This window comes from Anabrus simplex, chromosome 2, assembly GCF_040414725.1.
Source record: "Anabrus simplex isolate iqAnaSimp1 chromosome 2, ASM4041472v1, whole genome shotgun sequence".
NCBI lineage: Eukaryota > Metazoa > Arthropoda > Insecta > Orthoptera > Tettigoniidae > Anabrus > Anabrus simplex.
The window spans coordinates 382,132,896-382,152,661 of record NC_090266.1 but is presented as its reverse complement, the minus strand read 5'-3'; positions in this window follow the sequence as shown (position 1 = coordinate 382,152,661).

Below are 19,766 nucleotides of genomic sequence, written 5' to 3'. Positions count from 1 at the left end.
TCAATAATCACCGGCAGGACCCACGTAAAGGTTCATTCATAGTTGCACCATTACATGTATGAAAGTCGTTCGATGTTTTGAAGGTTTTGTTCATTTATGCATGATATTTCGCTGGGCTTAAACCTAAATTTAGAAGTGTCGGTATATTTTCCGAGGTTTGATTTAAGTTATATCGCCTTAGACACTCACAACTTTAGTGCATAAGTATTATCATTGGTCAGGAACTCATGACTTTCGACGTAGGGTACACCAAAACTCCTTAATGCTATTTCTATAAAAAATGAGCAACTCACAGCTTAGCACCGAAATTAAACTTAGTTTAATGACAGTTTTATTCAACTGGTGTTTGAAAACTGTACGAGACAAAGCGAAATCAAAATTTTCTGCGTTATTCCAGTTTCCTTCGTCATCAAGCTTTCTAAAAGTACTTAGGATCAAGTTACATTAGGATTACGTAATACATGTTGAGCGCTGAACATTTGGTTGGTTTTTGAACAAGAGAATGGAGTATCGCTAATAAGCGTTCCCCACCGTTTTCCCGAATCCACTTACTCGAACAAGATGAAGACCTGCGACTGTGGGCCTTGGAAATTTCAAGAGAGATTTCACTGTGCCAAACTAATCTCAGCCTATCTACTAGTTGGTTGAGACATTTCAAGAAAAAGTACAGAATAAAAAGTAGAAAATTAACGGAATTTTTATCCCGTGCGTATCTTCAAGAAGAAGACGAAAGAGATAAAGTCGTAAAGAAACTTTGGAAGCAGCTACAGAGCGATTTTTACACTGCAGCACTTCCCGTCGTTCCCATCGTAGTGGTAGTTGAAGTCACGTGTCATTTCAATATTCTCTCATGCATTGGCCGAGATTCGAAACCACAGCCTCCTTAGTGGGAAGACAATGAGAATGACATTCGACTTTCATGCTGTGAACTTCAATTGTACTACCTGAGTCTAAATATAGTACGAGTCAAACGTTCATGAATTAAATCTAGTCGATTCGGTTGAAAACTTTTGTGCTAACCCCAAGATCATGTTAGAGGTAAACTGACATTCCTGTGCTTCTGCAGAGGCTCCAGATTGATATTCACACGTTAAAACAGGGTCATAATGGTGGAGGATACTTTAGTGTTCAACCTCCCTAGGACGCTGCATATTTTGTTATTAATAATAACTGTGATTTCTCTCCTATTTTGTAGGTGTGAGATTTTTAACACCTTGTCTCTCTTTTTCAGGTATGTTTTATTGGCCATTGGTTCATCTTCGTGTGGAAACTTAGTCACGGTAAGAGAATGATATTAATTACAAACATTTCTACACCAGGTTAGGGTAGACATTATCCCAGGGTACAAGAAGATTTAAGCTGCAGGTATATTTATTTTACAAGTTGCTTTACGTCGCATCGACACAGATATGTCTTATGGCGACGATGTGACAGGAAAGGCCTAGGAGTGGGAAGGAAGTAGCTGTGGCCTTAATTAAGGAGCAGCCCCAGCATTTCCTTGGTGTGAAAATGGAAAACCACGGAAAACCATCTTCAGGGCTGCCGACAGTGGGATTCGAACCCACTATCTCCCGTATACTGGATACTGGCCGCACTTAAGCGACTGCAGCTATCGATCTCGGTGCTACAGATATATCTCCTTCACTTGTTCCTGATACTTATTCAGGTTATCCTCAACGAAGAGGGTAGATAAGTTTCAGCTAAGAGATAAACGCAAGGCGGTAATTTCGGTTATTGCTTGTCGTACAGGTGACCCTAAAAATGTATATTCGCAAAGTGCCTCACTCTTATTGGGGCTGCTTGGCCGAGGCAGTAAAGGCGTACTCGGTTCGCCCGGATGGACGTGGGTTCGAATCCCCGTCAGGAAGTCGTAAAATTTAGGAAATGAGATTTCCACTTCCGGAGGTGCATTTGGCCCTGAGGTTCACTCAGCCTACACCAAAAATGAGTACCAGGTTAATTCCCGGGGGGCAAAGGCTTCTTTCATACTTCTAGCCCTTTCCTATCCCGTCCGGCTCCATGGCTAAATGGTTAGCGTGCTGGCCTTTGGTCACAGGGTCCCGGGTTCGATTTAACCATCAGTGGTTAATTTCCCTGACACGGGGGCTGGGTGTGTGTGTTGTCTTCATCATCATTTCATCCTCACCATGACGCGCAGGTCGCCTACGGGAGTCAAATCAAAAGACCTGCATCTGGCGAGCCGAACATGTCTTCGGACACTCCCGGCACTAAAAGCCATACGCCATTTCATTTTTTTCCTATCCCATCTTAGCCATAAGATCTATCTTTCTCCGCGCGACGTAAAACAAATAAAAAGCATGGATATTGACTTATCATTATGAACGTTGGGAGGTTTCAAGAAGTTCGTCAAAATTGAGCAAGTTATTTAAATTCTTAAAGATGATCATTTAAGTTAGGTTTGTGTACGAGCCATAACTTTTAGTGTTGCTTGGCCAGAGTTAATTTAAGACCTTAGGTTTTTAAGTTGGTCAGTATGTGATGTATTTTCAAATTAATTCGGCCGGTAATCAATTTAAAGTGTAGAAGGAAACTCCTTAGCCAGACGTATAACATAGATTTATCCAGATCATTTAGAATACTGACATGAAAATGAAATGAAAGACATAGAAGCATGTGTGAGCCTCGATAAATAACACAGATTTGGCAAGTACAGTACTTGGAAGAAGAAGACATAGGCCACTCCCTGTGCAGTGCTTGTGTTGAGAAGACTTCCCCCATCGCTGCTCATTGCTGTATTGTCCCTTTCTCGTTCTCTTCATCCTTTCCATCTCTGTGCGTGTGGTCTAATTTGTTTATGGCGCATTTTAAGTATCAAAACTATACTGTACCACCTACTGGTTTAGTCGCCTTTCAGTGATGTCAGGAACAATTATTGTCCGAGTGACGGAAAGCCTTAACACATTTTTCAGGCTTGCGTTCACTAGAACCGATCGTAGTCTTAGTTTCGTATTTTTGCTACTTGCCTTACATCGCACCGACACAGACAGGTCTTATAGCAACGATGGGATAGGAAAGGACTAGGAATGGGAAGGTAGCTGCCGTGGTCTTAATTAAGGTACAGCCCCAGCATTTGCCTGGTATGAAAATGGTAAACCCCGGAAAACCATCTTCAGGGCTGCCGACAGTGGGGTTCGAACCCACTATCTCACAAGCTCACAGCTGCGCGTCCCTAACCGCACGGCCAACTCGCCCGGTTTTCGTATTTTTGAGGATAGACTAAAACTGTTCGTATTGATATGTGAACCGAAGCACAGACAACACTTGTTTGCTCTGGATGAAATTTGTATTTGTTTCACTTCGCACCGACACAGACAGGTTTTATGGCAACGATAGGAGAGGAAAGGGAATGAAACGTCCGTGGCCATAATTAAGGTGCAGCCCCTGCATTTGTTTGATGTGTAAACGGGAAACCACGGAAAACCGTCTTCAGGGAGTATGGCAGTGGGGCCGAACTGACAGCTAAATGACCAGAACTGCGCGAGCAACTTGCTCGGTCTCTCTCGATAAAGTCGAGGAAAACCTAGTTACAGGAAAGTACGATGAAATGCAGGCAAATTTCTCTCTGTGTAAAATGCGTCCCATTACGCAGATCCAGGAATTCTAGTTGCAAATGTTCTTCCTTGTCTGCTGCGGTTAGAGATAAAGGCCTGGCAAATACATCAAACACGGGACGCAGTTCAGCGATGTCCTGAAATAAGAGTACTCCGTTTAGAAATACAAATATATCAGTTAGACTTTTCAAAATAATACATCTGTAAACATGGGAATCTATACGCACTGTCTCTTCCGGCCGCAGCACCAGTCTCACATCTTTCTCTTTCTCTCGCCCGGGCTTTGATGTAGGGTCCGTGATACCACTGTGGTATACAATCTGAAACAGCAGCCATCGCATGTACTGTACAATGTGTACCGTGTGAACTGCCCTGTGTTAGATTATGTACACTCTATCTAATCTTAACTTAAACACAGGGAGTTTCTGTTGGGGGGGATTTCAAGTAGGCTACTCTTAACCCTCTACCGGGCGAGTTGGCCGTGCGTGTAGAGGCGCGCGGCTGTGAGCTTGCATCCGGGAGATAGTAGGTTCGAATCCCACTATCGGCAGCCCTGAAAATGGTTTTCCGTGGTTTCCCATTTTCACACCAGGCCAATGCTGGGGCTGTACCTTAATAAAGGCCACGGCCGCTTCCTTCCAACTCCTAGGCCTTTCCTATCCCATCGTCGCCATAAGACCTATCTGTGTCGGTGCGACGTAAAGCAAGTAGCAAAAAAAAATTAACCCTCTACTGCATTTTTTTCGTTTTCGTTTGGTGAAACAAATTTCAAGCTTTAATGTTCAACTTACGTTCAGTGTTTTAGATCTGCCAGGAAGTTTTAACTGGGGCTAATAGCTTAACACTCATATGTGATGTGGATTGCCATAACGGGGTATATATACGATTTTTCACGGTTCTACGCTAGGTTTTAACATTCAAAGACCGAGCATTACTGCCTCCCGGCCAGTGGTAGGTACTGCGAGGCGCAATTATACCGTAGGTCGGTAATGTTTTTGAGGTTGAGCCAGAGGTAATCCTGAAGCCTGTGGTAATGTGATGGGGAGGGCCCATCTACCTCTGTCCACAATGTGTATCCATTTATTCTTTCATCATTTCTTAATCTGCTTACCCTCCAGGGTTGGCTTTTCCCTCGGACTCAGCGAGGAATTCCACCTCTACCTCCCCAAGGGCAGTGTCCTGGAGCGTGAGACATTGGGTCGGGGATACAACTGGAGAGGATGACCAGTACCTCGCCCAGGCGGCCTCACCTGCTATGATGAACAGGGGCCTTGGTGGAGGATAGGAAGATTGGAAGGGATAGACAAGGAAGAGGGAAGGAAGTGCCCGTGGCCTTAGGTTAGGTACCATCCCGGCATTTGACTGGAGGAGAAGTGGGAGACCACGGAAAACCACTTTTAGGATGGCTGAGGTGGGAATCGAACCCACCTCTTCTCAGTTGACCTCCCGAGGCTGATTTCCAGCCCTCGTACCACTTTTCAAATTTCGTGGCAGAGCCGGGAATCGAACCCGGGCCTCCGGGGGTGGCAGCTAATCACACTAACCACTAACCACAGAGGCAGACGTATCGATTTATACAGGTGAAAATGTATATGTTGCCTGACGGCAACAGTATGCAGTAAAGGGTTAATTACCGAAATTACTTCAAACTACTCGCTTATTGAATGATAATTAGACAGAATGAATGGTCAGCTCTAAGATATCGCTGACAAAGTGCTATAAGGTTGTACGTAGAAGTAGGCTGTGTTATTTTTGAGATATAAGAGAATAATTAGACAGGCATTAACTATTGTATTACCGAACGAGTTGGCCGTGCGGCTGGGGACGCACATATCTGAGCTTGCATTCGGGAAATTGTGGGTTCGAGTCCCACTGTCAGCAGCCCTGAAGATGGTTTTCCGTGATTTCCCATATTCACACCAGGCTAATTCTGTGGCTGTATCTCAATTAAGGCCACGGCCGCTTTCTTTCCACTCCTAGCCCTTTCCTAACATATCTGCGTCGGTGCGACGTAAAGCCAATTGCAAAAAAATATATATTCTTGTATGCATGTTATTCCCTCACTCTTGCTTTTATTTTTTAAACATATATGTTAATATTGAATATAGGTTTCTCTATATGCATGTTCATAAGGAAGTTATTTAACATTTTATTTCGACATTGAACCTTGTAACACAAAACACAGCTTTTGGTTAAGATTAAACGATTGTATGTTATCATTCTGCATTAAAATCGTATATAATGTTCAAAGATTATAGAGGATAATGCGATATGATGCAGGTTTTGATTTTTTAATCCTGTAGCAACTATAATGATGGCTTGATAGACTAAACTTTAAAGAAATAAAGAGAAAAATGACAGAAATTCAGCATTTCAAAAAAATGTTTTAAACTGAATTGTGTTTTCAAGATAGACATAACATAATTCCTAAAATTGGTTAATTCCAGTGGCACGGGGGCTGGGTGTATGTGTTGTCTTCATCATCATTTCATCCTCATCACGACGCGCAGGTCACCTACGGGTGTCAAATAGAATGACCTGCAAGCCGAACCCGTCCTGGGATATCCCGGCACTAAAAGCCATACGACATTTCATTTTATTCCTAAAATTGAAATATATGTGAAGGTAAAATATGCAAATGTATTGAAATAACGTTGTAAATTTATGAGTATATGTATACAAAATGTAACATCTTCCTCAAGAAGCAGAGAGAAACTAAGAATTCTTAATTAATTACTGTTTTTTCTTGTTATCATTACAGCGTCATCATGATAAGACATATATTTAATATGACATGAATATAATGACTTTACCTGTCAAGCTTTATTCATATACCGATTAAAGTGTACGAGTAACGATACTATAGGAAATGTTGGTCTTGAAAAGTTTTGCTTTCAGTTACATTAATTTAATGTTATATGTTTATAGCTACAGAGTATATAATACAGCAGAGAAAATATGTCAGTGTAAGAAACTGACATTGAAAACCAAAAGTTCTTCCATCACCTCTTCTGGCCTTTCTATTCTTCTCTCTGAACTCTCATTAACAGGGATTCAAGGAAAGATCTACTAATCACAGACATAAACTTGAGCAGTACATTTAAAGATTTCATCTTATTATCCGTCAACGTTGGTTTATCTCGGTAGCGGAATTAGCTCAGACTCTCAGGATTTTTTTGAAACGTTTGTTGAATATTTTAAATAAACATTATTATATTCTTTGTCACTTTGTTACCATTACAAACATGTCAGCAACTCAGGGATTTTAAGGGATGTCACTTTAGTAAATTGTTCATTTTTGTAGTTGAGAAGTTTAGGCAGTGTTGAAAATCATATTAGTCCAGCGTTTGCATTCGCAAATGTTTATGGTTTCCCTTTAAAAGCTGATTTGAGCAAACGAAATAATAACAATAATCGTATTGTCTCAGCTACTCTGTGCAAGCATTCGATTTGACGCTATTTCGATGTTCCGTTGTACTCTACCGTACTGCGCCTAAATGGGAATCTGTGGACAATCTCTGGCTGAGTTCCAATGAATTTTGTTCGGTGAACACTAAACGTATCACCAGAGATCTGTTACATGCCGACACCGTACTACATAGAGCACCGAATAGACATTTTTGTCCCTCAAAAGCATGACTGCACCACTGTCGGGTTTGAACCCGCATTCTTGGGATCCAGAGGCCAGCACTCTGCCATTGATCCACAGAGAGAACTAACGCAGTAGTGAAAATGGAGAACAAAGCTCTGTTTTTTAATAAAATTTATCTAAGAATATTTATCTATGATTATTTATCTAAATTTCATTAAATTTTATATCTATTAACATTGCAACGAACATTGCTATTAAGTAACTTAAGTTACAGTTACTGAAAATGTAGCTTTCTTCCTTGTCCATGCCAGCTCCTAGCAAAACAATTCCTTCGAAAAATATTTATTCTACTGTACAAAGTTGTACTAGCAGAAACGAACAACATTGTAATTTTATACAGTCAAATACTTTGATTTTACACGGATCTGTGTATACATAGAACTTTGAAATTCAAAAAGAAGAACAAACTTCACACACAGCGTATTAACCACACCATTGTGTGATGCCAGCTTTGGATAGCATTATGAAATAAAGAACACACCATAGAATTTTGCAATACTAAACACTCAGTTTCTGAATTTGATTGGCATAGAACCTTGTAATACCGTAATATGACGAATTTTCGCCTAGTGCCGAGCCTGGTTTTCCCATTATTGAAAATATTGGATGTATCATATGGCATATGACTTCCAGTTAATTATATCCGTGCAGTTCAGATACAAATTCCGAAATTTAGTTTGGATAACTCGAGGTGCGATTACTGCCAGTGATGCAAGAGGGTACCTCTTGGAGAAGGAATTCCATGAATTGAAGTCAGCAGAAAATGCCTACTGCTGATGATGACGGAACTGAGGTCAACTCTGTACAACTGACTGAGGAACTGCTTCAATAAAAATCGCACGTCTTCCATAAATGAGTTACCTCAAATTATACAATCAAGATCGAATTGAAAGAAAAAATTATGGAATTAAATATAACTCTCCATTGCAGTTGCTCTTTGCAGTCGGTGCACACCTTGATTACAGCTCCTTGAAGAGACTTCCCTGCAAATTGAATATTTTACGAAATAAGGGCTCCAATGTCCTCTTCGTGAATCACGTGACTTGACCAAGGCTCAGTTTCAAACCAAAGAATATTTATCACCCAAATGTGTCATCCGCCTCCCTATCACTTGTGTATTCACCAAGGTCCTCATTAGCCTATGGTGTAATTCAGACTGCAACATGCCTACATATCTTACTGTCCCGACGTAACCGCATCTGTATGCTGTAATAGTGTTAAAATGCCATGGTCCTCCTCATAAATTTGCCAAACCAATTGCGATTTCTCGATGAAGTGTTACAGACCACACCTCGGCCGAACTTCATCACGAGAGGAAATCTTCTGGTGTCACTTCACAGCCCTTAGAGGACCAGCTGACAATTTATCGTCAATATTTTCCCCAGAAAAAAGACCAATTGACCCCAAATGTCAATAAAAACAATAGATAAAAAAAAGACCATTTGGGAGATTTTCCGTCGATGGATTAACTCGAAACTTCCATAAAAGAGCTTAGGTAAAATTGTTTACATATCCTGTGAGAGAGGATAATTTTAGAATCTTAACTACTACCTTTGTTACGGCTTTATGTAATGAGTACTACAAAATGTGCCATTAACACCCTGGTATTTTTCGTCATACTACCTGCTAAAAAGCTGGTCCTTTTAAGCGCACTTTTTTTAACATGCCTCATCCTAAGAAGGATTAAAACTGACTTGACCAGCGATCTGAATGAAAATATGAGATAAAACTCCCTTATCACTTCACAGAAAAGAACCTTATTGCAGAATATTGTTAAATTTTGAGATAGATCTGTGCTCGGTAATTCCTAGGACTCATTTCGTGTCTCCATCACAAAAGGTTTCTGTTTCAAATATGAAGACAGCCTGAAGAGAGCGATAGGATCTCTCCTGCAGCGAGGAGTAGCGTGTTATAGGAGCCTCCGGCGCCTGCCACACTCTCCATTCTTTAATTAATTTTCCTGTTCTATACATGTTAACTCCTATCTTGTATTCTTCGCAGAACATCGTATCTCACTCCTTGTCATTTGGTGCAGGAATGCTTGGATTTCTTCTTACAAAATATATTAACTGGCTTCTCTCACCGCACCAGAAGCTCGTCCGTAAGGTGCACGCCCTCCTCCACTGCTTGTTTCTCAACAACAGCCGTGTTTCTTTGACATCAGATATCGAAGTGGAGAAGTTCCCGTGGTTTTCTCTATCCAGAGTTCAGGCAATGGAAAAGAAGTATGGAGAACTAGAAATACTGGACTATCCGGGGAACCTATAATGTACGTATTTCACTTCTCTACTAGTTGATTATGAAACATATTGTTTGGCTTTCTCTAGTCAATCAGTCCTACTGTGCCACCACAGTAAAAAAGATTGAAATTATTCGTACTGCGAGTTCATACACTTCAAAGCAACAAACAAACAAACAAACAAACAAACAAACAAACAAACAAACAAACAAACAAACAAACAAACAAACAAACAAACAAGCGGACAAACAAAAACAGTTTCACATACAGCCCATGAAGGGCCTTGAACTTCCAAGGTGACTGCTGTCCATTTAGATGGCCTGCAGGTATTGGAGTGAGATGTGGTCAGCGTAGTTTGGCCTTTGTGACCGTCATAGTCCTCGTCGTTTTTCAATTTCTGTCAAGAGGATGAGACAAGAATTTTATCTACGAAATTTCCCAATTTCAGAATGGTAATTACATCTCAGGAAGCCTGAAACACTGTAAACCTCTACGTTTATCTTACATTCTCATTATTTTGTTCATGTTTGTCACCCTCATAGTCTCGCAGCAGTTCCCTTGGACAGCTTACACTTTTCCCAAAAAATAATGAGCACGTAGTGTTGTATAAGTTCTTTGAGACTTTTCTCAGAAACACCTGAACCTGCATATATAACGTTTGTTGTGCCTTAGAGTACGTGACTCCACCAGTTCGCTGCTTCGTACGCTCTTAATGTCACTGTATTGTAGTTGTAAGCGTTAATTTGGCGTTCTGCTATACCCGGTCAAATAGCACGACATCTTAACGTAGTTACACGGTGGACTCACGTACGATAAATAATTGCAAGGATGTCATATTTTCGAACTGTATGTAGTCACATGACATGAATGATAATAATGTTGAGAATCGTTTGCAGGATGTGCTTACAGTGCATTAGTACCACACGAGATGCTGCACACTGATATGTATATTCCTTCCTCCGAAACGGTTTAACGTACGAAGACAAACTTCCTAATAGAGAAATATATTTTAAATCCTAGGTGTGAAGTAGGAATTTTTTAAACGTTCCAACCCTAAAGTGTTAAATTAGTTAATGATTTAGTGTGCCTGTTTGTAGCCGGGTGCAGCCCTTGTAAGGCAGACCCTACGATGAGGGAAAATGTTACGTGTGGTGTGTGAGTTGCAGGGATATTGGGGACAGCACAAACACCCAGCCCGCGAGCCACTGGAATTAACCAATGAAGGCTAAAATCCCCTACCCGGCCAGGAATTGAAACCGGGCCCTCTGAGCCGAAGACCAGTACGCTGACCATTCAGCCAACGAGTTGTAATTTTATGAGGAGGTTCTTGTTTTATATCCCAGATGTAAGATATAGTGTACTTCAAATCATTTCTCCCCTAAGGGGTTCAGATGGTGGTTGACTGTCAAAAACACAATATCCATTCGTCCGAAACCGTTTCAGGCACAAGCTTAATTTTTTTGTGGAGGGTGGTCTTTTATATCCTAGATGTTAATAAATATTTAAAAACATCCACCCCTTAAAAAAGGATCCATTCCCCCATTACTGTTCAACATGCAAAATCAAAATTTCACAGGTTGGTTGCTTTTACATCCTCGATGTTAAATAAGATAGGATTTAAAACAATCAAATTCTCCCGTATGACGTTCAAATTAGTGTTAGATCAGAAAATAAATAACCATTCCCCAAAAACCGTTTGACGTACGAACTCAGGGCGAATTTTAAAGGCTCAGCTGACAGTGGACTCACCAAAATGTAAAATTTTGAATAATAACTTCCAGTTTAAAACCGTAGCGAAGCACGGTACCTCGCTAGTTAATAATGAAACCTTTGCGTGACCGTGCTTCATTTAAACGACACACGTGTTTGAAACAGAAGATTGTGGACCAATTCCTTTTTTTTTAAATGATGTGATTTTGGGGGTTTGAGGGTTTTCGGATATTTGTTAATGTCTTGTAAAAAATATTATGTACGTAATTTAGTTACAAAGCATAGTTTGTTATCGTCATAAACGGTAAGTCTGCTTATTTAAGGATTTTGTATTGCTTATTATCCACATAACCCAGATTATACGGATTTTCGATTGTCCGGACTGCCTTCGGTCTCAGTTAGTCCAAAAAACGCGGTTTTACTGCAGCTAAATATTCTGTAATTAAAATGACACATTTTCTAAAATACTGTTCTATTAGTAAACGAATATATATAAACAAGATATGACTGTTGTGGTTTAGCTGCTAAACATGTTTAAAAGATCATGTACAAGGAAAATCAGTATTTAATATAATATAAGTAATGAATTAGTAACAAAATTATTTGTAAGCAACTACAAGACAAGTGTAAAAAAATAAATATTTTAAATCATGATTACACATGAATTTAACAGTACTCAGCGAGTTACACTTGGAGAACATACTTTACTTCGTAAGATATAGTGATGAGTAGTTTTTATACCCAGGAATTCCCTTATAGCTGCTTTGAAAGCTTTCCCGATTTTTATAGCTCGCATGTCCTCCGGAATGTTGTTTTAGTCATGATTTTGGAAAACTGTGAAGGAGTTGGTGAACGTGGTAGTTGTGTGGATTGCCATTGCAAGAAGGGAGGGTACACCTGGGGTTTTAATCTGCCATCACGGAAGTCTTGTTAGCTGAGAGTCCTTGGTTCATCCTCTTCTGGGTCCCGTACATGATGGCTTGATCTGCAAACTGCCATCGGACTTTCTGGACGGTCCCTGATGAGATGAAAGCAGGCACAAGGCGCGTCACTTGTAGATGCCTTTCTGCAACTGTTGGCACAAGGCGCGGCTCTGGTCGGTTACTCTCCTGGATTCGACGAGCACTCACGTACATACAGGCAAACGGGAAATTGGTTAATGAAGTGCTATTTATGCGTCTAGAAATAACATATTATGGCTAAACCCGTTCATGGACTCGAATAGCCTACCCGAGTAACGATCAGTCCCTGTGTCTCGCTACACATTTCCCTTTGTGTAACACGTCACAGTTAATGATTTCCCATGGTTACATATGAGCGTCACACGTTCAGTCAGACACCACTCCCTGGCTACTCTAGCACTTCCTATTAAGTCGATTACGGTCTCCCGATACTGCGCTTGCCTTAATCACGGCAAATAATCATTCGTGGAACATAGTCAGCATCTCACTACGATTGAGCGACACTAGGAAGTGACCCGCTCTTTAAAGATTATACACATGGGCCGCTACGGATTCTAATATTCTGCCTTCCCTGAATGTGTGTATACGGAAATCACAGGCACCTATATTCGCGCACCACACTCACTGTTTTACATCATAAGATCTGATTAAGATACATTTGTATCGGTCGAGCACGGAATAAACATCTATTTAACACTCTTGGTTAAAAATGAATAACACATTGTATTCTTCAGTATAACTGAGTAACACTTGATTCACTATGAGTAACGAAGGTTCAACCACAAAGGCGTAAAGACTGCTTCAGAGTGGAATAATGCGAATGCTTCGGCGGTTTCTTTTATAGGAATCCGGCATGTCGGCTGGAGCGGTGGTAGGATCCGCCCCCTTTTGAAAAATCGCTCCGTTAATAATGATTTCTCAGAGTCGAGTGAGTAGTAAATTTGCAGCCCTTAAACCCTACATTCCAATGATCGAGTTTCTCGTAATCTTATAAGATTCCTTTTATAAATTCGCGCGTTGGCTAATAACTTATGGGGAGTCACTCACTTCTCTCGAGTTGCGGGTCTCTAACATCTGTTACCCAATAAATGCACCTGTGTAGAGTGCGTCATTACCGCTGCATTCATAAAGCAGTACATCCTCAGACATCATTAAATAGCATAAATTACGCTGATTCAAACGAGTCCTTACTCGTAAATTTTACAAGCTTGTATCAAAATGTTTATTATTATTAATAAGTGAACACTGTGAGTTGGCACCGGTGAATATACAGGGAAATCGCTGAGATTTCTAAATCTTGTGTTAAAACACTGAAAATAAACTGCGCCTTCTGACCTAAATGTTCCCCGCGCTTGGCGTGGTTGTTCTCTTCTCCCCGTGCGAAAAGAGAGCGCGATTTCAAGGTCTCGCTGTACATGGCTCTCTTTCTCTCTATGTGCGTGACTAGACCCTCGCCCTTCGAGATGGCGCAGTGCCCTTCGGATCACGGTCTGGGTGAAAAATGCTCATTACGACCAAATATGTCGTATAATGACGCGGAGAACGGCATATATTATTTGCTGGGCCTCATGACATGCCTATGAGCATGGTAGTGAACGGTTACACTTTGTCATCTTTTTGCTAATTTCGCATATTTCCAGTAACGTTATTTTGGTCCGACAGTCTGACATGATACCCGTTTCTCAATATTTTTCATTCTTGTGCTTATGTTCTTACCAAGCGCCTTTTATGTTGACTGACCGGCACATGTGGTGCACAATTCTTTACAAACTGGTTCAGACTGCTTACCTATTGACTGCCAATTAATCGTGAACAAAATCTACCAGAACTTCTGCATATATACAGTAAAGGTTGAATCTTTTATATCTTCCTTTTTCACTTAAACTTAATACAAAGCTGTGTAGTCAGCTAAAACCTTTCGCCATATCAAATACATGTACTGAGAAACAAGAAATAACATTATTGGAAGCCTTTAAAGAAATAAACAAATTATCAAACACATTACAATGCAGAAAGACTGAAAGGTTTCTCAGTTCACTTGTACGTGATCATCTAAGAAAGCTGGAAGAGGAGGGGAAATTAATTTAGAAAAATTCTCAGTTAGGCTGATATTTTCAATGCCACTTACAATGAGTATATTAATGAATGATGTTCATCATTTCTCACACCTTTCAAAGCATTTGACTGGGTAAATTTTGAAAATGAACAGTTGAAATGGAAGAATATTCAGTGTTGTACTAATTGGAAGAATATTCAGTGTTGTACTAATTTTTTCTGGACACGAAGGCGAACTGATTGATGAATTTTCATGCGTACAGAACTACTTAAAAAGTGAAACTGAAAGCAGTGATACAAGGAAACAGTGAAAATATTTTCGAAAAGTAGTGTAAAATGATTGCTTATTTCAATAGTAAAATAATTAACATTAAGAACATGGTTTATTTTGTAGGGTTTCGTCTGTCAGTTCCTGATTTGAATGCTGCTGTGGAACGTGATTTTTCTCTAGTGAGCTCTTTGTGGTCAGATGAAACAAACAGAATGAAATTGCAACAGTGAAGGCCTTGTTTGTTGTGAAAACACACTTTAATAGGGTATCATCTGCTGACTTTGTGAAAATATATTGGAAGAAAAGACACTTGGTAAAAGTACATAAACGTGAAAAGTACGGGGCTAATGAGGCATCTATTTCTGCGGAATAAACGATCTATATCAGTCTGCAGAACAAATTTAAGGTCATTTTCAATTATTTGTGTGCACAATACGAATATAAATTTTAAATACTCACTAAATTTTGAAAAAAACAATTTTCCCCATAATTTTCTGAATTTTCCCAGGTTTTTCCTATTTTTTAATGTTCCGTTTTTATATAAACGTTATGTGGACACCTACCAGAGAGCCACGGGGTTTATTTTGGTTGGTTGGTTCGTTGGTTCTTTTATTTTTTATGAACTTTTTCATTTTTAATTGTTTTTAACTATTTACTTTACGTCACACCGACACGGTTAGTTCTTATGGCGACGATGGGATAGGAAAGGGCTAGGAGTTGGAAGGAAGTGGCCGTGGCCTTAATTAAGGTACAGCTCCAACATTTGCCTGGTATGAAAATGGGAAACCACAGAAAAAACATCTACAGGGCCGCCGACACTGGGGTGTTCCCGAATGCAAATTCACTATTGCGCGTCCCAAACCACACGGCCAACTCGCTCGGTTGTTATTTTCTAGTAGCCTAACTCACTGTCCAGGAAACATACGAATTCCGTGCACATATTAGGGCAACAACAACTACAATCACATTTCATCTACATCCATAGAGTTTCTGGAAGTATACTTTTTCTCTTAATTATCTTGATCTAATTCACAGCTAGGTAGAGGTCTTCAAATTCCATTTTACAGATATTGAAAGGTCTACCTTGAGATTATCGTCTCGGATATCCGGAAGTTAACTTGGTCCTCTTTTTCACCGACTATGTTTCCAAGCGCTGAACTAGAACTGGCTTTTGTTCCATTTAGGTTTCAAAGTCACAAACTGAGTTGCCTGAGGAATAACCAAGGTACAGTTCCATCAATTGGGCTACGTCAAGTTTAATATTCGACATAATATTATGCATTGTACGCCTCCGAAGCGTAACGTTTAGCGTTATTAGCTGCCGTCCTCGGGGGCCCAGGTTCGATTCCCGGTTCTGCCAGAAATGTACGAATGGCAGCAGGGCTGGTATGTGGTTGAAGTGGCACATGAAGCTCACCTCCATTGGGGGTGTACCTGAAAACCGCTCCACCACCTCGGGATAAGGACACGAGCTTACTATTTACTTTTAAGTATTTAATTGGTTCATTCATTTCTTTATATTCGTTATTCATAAAATTTAGTCATGATGAGTGGAGAAAGGGTATGGTCCAACCAAGGTGCTTCCATCCCCACTTAAATTACAGTATTAAATAATTAGGTTCATGTTTGTGGGTTACTGTAGTCACGTCCTAGTTCGTGAACCATGGGCAACGGCTGAGTGGCCTAGTAAGTGGTCCTGAGAGTCGGGATACCAGTTGCTATGGAATGGGAGTGGGCATCTCGGACACATTCTGAGTCGTGGCCCTCCTTGTGCTCAGGCGGCTAGGTCTATACAATTCACCGGTGGTCCATAACCTGTTAGAGGAGAGATCCTCACTTGGACTATGTGCAAGTAGGGTAGTATCCTGCTTCATGAATTTACCGAGCTCAGAACACTTTAAGCAAGCCTCGGACCTATGGGAGTATTGGAGTCCCACTCTTATTTGACAGGCGAGGGACTCCTTGGAAACAACTTGGCGAACGAAATGGAATTCGATGGGGAGCTATCAATATTAATGGGGCTTACGGAAGAAAGAAGGTAGAACTGGCTGACTCAGCAAAGAGGATGCATCTGGATGTGCTAGGAGTAAGTGATATTCGGGTAATGGGAGATAATGAGGAAGAGATAGGAGATTATAAGGTGTACTTGACGGGTGTTAGAAAGGGAAGGGCAGAGTCTGGGGTAGGGCTCTTTATCAGGAATACCATTGCACGCAACATAGTTTCTGTTAGGCACGTAAATGAGCGAATGATGTAGGTAGATTTGTCAGTGGGAGGAATTAAGACAAGAAATGTGTCCGTGTATTCACCATGTGAGGGTGCAGATGAGGATGAAGTTGACAAGTTTTATGAAGCATTGAGTGACATCGTGGTCAGGGTGAACAGCAAGGATAGAATAGTGCTAATGGGCGATTTCAATGCGAGAGTTGGGAATAGAACTGAGGGATACGAAAGGGTGGTTGGTAAATGTGGGGAAAATATGGAAGCTAATGGGAATGGGAAGCGTTTGCTGGACTTCTGTGCTAGTATGGGTTTAGCTGTTACGAATACATTCTTCAAGCATAAGGCTATTCACCGCTACACATGGGAGGCTAGGGGTACCAGATCCATAATAGACTATATCTTAACAGACTTTGAATTCAGGAAATCTGTTAGGAATGTAAGAGTTTTTAGGGGATTTTTCGATGATACAGACCACTATCTGATCTGTAGTGAACTAAGTATCTCTAGGCCTAGGGTAGAGAAAGTGAAATCTGTCTGCAAATGAATAAGGGTAGAAAATCTCCAGGACGAGGAAATTAGACAGAAGTACATGGATTTGATTAGTGAGAAGTTTCGAACAGTAGACAGTAAGCAGGTTCAGGATATAGAAAGTGAATCGGTGGCATACAGGGATGCTGTAGTAGAAACAGCAAGGGAATGCCTAGGAACAACTGTGTGTAAAGATGGGAAAAGGCGAACATCTTGGTGAAATGATGAAGTGAGAGCAGCCTGTAAACGTAAAAAGAAGGCTTATCAGAAATGGCTCCAAACAAGGGCCGAGGCAGACAGGGATTGGTACGTAGATAAAAGAAACAGAGCGAAACAAATAGTTGTTGAATCCAAAAAGAAGTCATGGGAAGATTTTTGTAATAACCTGGAAAGGCTAGGTCAAGCAGCAGGGAAACCTTTCTGGACGGTTATAAAAAATCTTAGGAAGGGAGGGAAAAAGGAAATGAACAGTGTTTTGAGTAATTCAGGTGAACTCATAAAAGACCCCAGGGAATCACTGGAGAAGTGGAGGGTATATTTTGAACATCTTCTCAATGTAATAGGAAATCATCCTGGTGGTGTTGCAAACAGCCAAGCTCATGGGGAGGAGGACAATGATGTTGGTGAAATTATGCTTGAGGAAGTGGAAAGGATAGTAAATAAACTCCATTGTCATAAGGCAGCAGGAATAGATGAAATTAGACCTGAAATGGTGAAGTATAGTGGGAAGGCAGGGATGAAATGGCTTCATAGAGTAGTAAAATTAGCGTGGAGTGTTGGTAAGGTACCTTCAGATTGGACAAAAGCAGTAATTGCACCTATCTACAAGCAAGGAAACAGGAAGGATTGCAACAACTATCGAGGTATCTCATTGATTAGTATACCAGGCAAAGTATTCACTGGCATCTTGGAAGGGAGGGTGCTATCAGTCGTTGAGAGGAAGTTGGATGAAAGCCAGTGTGGTTTCAGACCACAGAGCCAGGTAATTGAAAAATGCTACGAGAGGAATAGGCAGTTGTGTTTATGTTTCGTAGATCTAGAGAAAGCATATGACAGGCTACCGAGGAAAAAGATGTTCGCTGTACTGGGGAACTATGGAATTAAAGGTAGATTATTAAAATCAATCAAAGGCATTTATTTTGACAATTGGGCTTCAGTGAGAATTGATGGTAGAATGAGTTCTTGTTTCAGGGTACTTACAGGAGTTAGACAAGGCTGTAATCTTTCACCTTTGCTGTTCATAGTTTACATGGATCATCTGCTGAAAGGTATAAAATGGCAGGGAGGGATTCAGTTAGATGGAAATGTAGTAAGCAGTTTGGCCTATGCTGACGACTTGGTCTTAATGGCAGACTGTGCCGAAAGCCTGCAGTCTAATATCTTGGAACTTGAAAATAGGTGCAATGAGTATGGTATGAAAATTAGCCTCTCGAAGGCTAAGTTGATGTCAGTAGGTAAGAAATTCAACAGAATTGAATGTCAGATTGGTGATACAAAGCTAGAACAGGTCGATAATTTCAAGTATTTAGGTTGTGTGTTCTCACAGGTTGGTGATATAGTAAGTGAGATTGAATCAAGGTGTAGTAAAGCTAATGCAGTGAGCTCGCAGTTGCGATCAGCAGTATTCTGTAAGAAGGAAGTCAGCTCCCAGACGAAACTATCTTTACATCGGTCTGTTTTCAGACCAACTTTGCTTTACGGGAGCGAAAGCTGGGTGGACTCAGGATATCTTATTCATAAGTTAGAAGTAACAGACATGAAAGTAGCAAGAATGATTGCTGGTACAAACAGGTGGGAACAATGGCAGGAGGGTACTCGGAATGAGGAGATAAAGGCTAATTTAGGAATGAACTCGATGGATGAAGCTGTACGCATAAACCGGCTTCGGTGGTGGGGTCATGCGAGACGAATGGAGGAGGATAGGTTACCTAGGAGAATAATGGACTCTGTTATGGAGGGTAAGAGAAGTAGAGGTAGACCAAGACGACGATGGTTAGACTCGGTTTCTAACGATTTAAAGATAAGAGGTATAGAACTAAATGAGGCCACAACACTAGTTGCAAATCGAGGATTGTGGCGACGTTTAGTAAATTCTCAGAGGCTTGCAGACTGAACGCTGAAAGGCATAACAGTCTATAATGATAATGTATGTATGTATGTTAAATAATTACTACAATTATAAGCTGAAGAACGTGCTTCTATATCCGCCTCTGTGGTGTAGTGGTTAGTGTGATTAGCTGTGACCCCAGGAGGCCCGGTTTCGATTGCCGGCTCTGCCACAAAATTTGAAAAGTGGTACGAGGGCTGGAACGGTGTCCACTCAGCCTCGGGTGGTCAGATGAGTAGAGGTGGGTTCGATTCCTACCTCAGCCATCCTCGAAGTGGCTTTCGTGGTTTACCACTTCTCCTCTAAGCAAATCCCGGGATGGTACCTAATTAAAGGCCATGGCCGCTTCCTTCCCTCTTCTTTGTGTATCCCTTCCAATCTTCTCATCCACCCGCAAGGACCCTGTTCAGCATAACAGGTGAGGCCGCCTGGGCGAGGTACTGGTCA